Source organism: Herpailurus yagouaroundi, unplaced genomic scaffold, assembly GCF_014898765.1.
Source record: "Herpailurus yagouaroundi ecotype Mexico unplaced genomic scaffold, PumYag 166, whole genome shotgun sequence".
Taxonomy (NCBI): Eukaryota; Metazoa; Chordata; class Mammalia; order Carnivora; family Felidae; genus Herpailurus; species Herpailurus yagouaroundi.
Genome location: NW_024412407.1, coordinates 14,634,731 through 14,636,617, shown reverse-complemented (window position 1 = coordinate 14,636,617; position 1,887 = coordinate 14,634,731). Strand labels below are relative to the sequence as shown.

The window sequence follows — 1,887 nt, the reverse complement described above, 5'->3', positions numbered from 1 at the left end:
TTGGACCAAGCCAGGCTAATAGCAGGCATTCCCAAGATTTTTCTAATTTGATGAGGGAAGGGACCAAATGAAAGGAGGTATTTGTTTACTAGATGTATTAACTAATTTGGGATTTATTTGTGATCATTTATTTAGTGTTTTTGTAAATTGATTTAAAAATTCCTCCTTACATAACAAAAATAGAGAGTAACCTATTGTTACATTTGGATCATATAATAATAAGGAGTTTAACATTTTTAGGTAGCCAAACATGTTTTATTCTATCACTGCTTTTCAAAAATGTTTGAGGTACAGTTGGCATACAATGTTATATTAGTTTCAGGAGTATAGCATAGTGATTCAACAATTCTAAACATTACTTAATGCTCACTATGATAAGTGTAGTTTACCATGCAATGTTATTATAATATTACAATATTATTTTGCTGCTAAAAGCTTTATTGTTTCCATTTGATGCATGCCTTGGGAGGGCTCCAAGAAGGTTAAAAACCTACTTAGTGACTGCAGAGAGAGGCTCAGGCATAAGCCCTGGCACCAGAGGGATGCCAGAGGGGCCTCTCAAAGGCTACTGGGCTTCAGAGGCTTCTAGTCATGCTTGAGGGTGAGCCTTTCAGAGAGATACTCACCCAGCCCAGCCTGGGGGCCAGCTGGCCTGTGGAGGTTAATCAGATGGTCGCCCATCTTCTTGATGAGTTTCACCTCCTGATCTAGGAAGTGGTTCTCCCTGAAGTCACAGAGATGGAAGTCTGTGTGGCAGAACCCTGACCATGCATATCCAAAAGGGCCTGGTTCAGGTTCTTCTCCAGGACCATGGTGGCTTCCATGGTGTTCAGGGTTTTACCCCACTCATCTTATGATGGCTTCTGCATGTCCTGGAGGAGAGAGCAGTTGCAGCACTGGTTTTGCACCTTTAAGAGACATTCAACTCCCTCATACTTCTCCTCAACCAACTCGTAGATGGAATGGCTCACTCTCTCCAGAGCCACTGGAAATAGAAGCCCAGAGAGAGGTAGGTGTAGGAGGCCAGCAGATGCATGTTGACCAGATGTTTGACAGTGTCTCCCACGTCGGTGAAATAATTCTGACAAATATGGGAGCTCATGGGTAATCAGTAATAAGGAGTTATGTTCAACATAGGGTGTTGGCTGGTCCTAGAGGCAGACTGGCTTAGAATATGGCTCCAAAGTTTGTGACTGGAAAAAGGTTGGAAAAAAGTTTGGATGCTGGTAGGAGGCTGACAGAAGGGGCATTCCTGGGTCTGTACAGTCCAAATACTGTTGAAGCAAGAAACAGATCTGCAGGACCCTGGACACACAGCCTATTATAGTATTATTGACTATATTCCCTATGATGTTCTTTTTTTTTTTAAGCTTATTTATTTATTTTGAGAGAGAGAGAGAGAAAACAAGTGGGGAAGAGCAGAGAGATCTGAAGGGAGACAGGAAGACAGAGGATCTGAAGCAGGCTCTGTGCTGACAGCAGAGAGCCCAATGTGGGGCTTAAACTCACAAACCACGAGATCATAACCTGAGCAGAAGTTGGATGCTTAACCAACTGAGACACCCAGGTGCCCCCCCACCCCCTGGGCTGTACTTTTCATCTCCATTTATTTTATAACTGTAAGTCTATACTTCCCAATTCCCTTCACCTATTTTGCCCATCCCCCCACCCACCTCTTCTCCGTCAGTCACTAGTTTGTTCTCTGTATTTAAGACTCTTCTTGTTTTTCCTTTGTTTGTTTTGTTTTTTAGATTCCACATATGAATGAACTTATATGGTATTTGTTGTTCTCTGCCTGGCATATTTTACTTAGCATAATACCCTCTAGGTCCATCCATGTTGTTGGAAATGACAAGATCTCATCATTTTTTATGGCTGAGTAATATT

At 42.2% G+C, this 1,887-nt stretch overlaps 1 pseudogene; it reads right to left on the bottom strand.

The window, feature by feature from the left end:
- Positions 1 to 585: 585 nt before the first annotated feature.
- Positions 586 to 1,394, bottom strand: LOC121038729 (ferritin light chain-like; annotated as a pseudogene).
- Between the last annotated feature and the right edge of the window lie 493 nt (positions 1,395 to 1,887).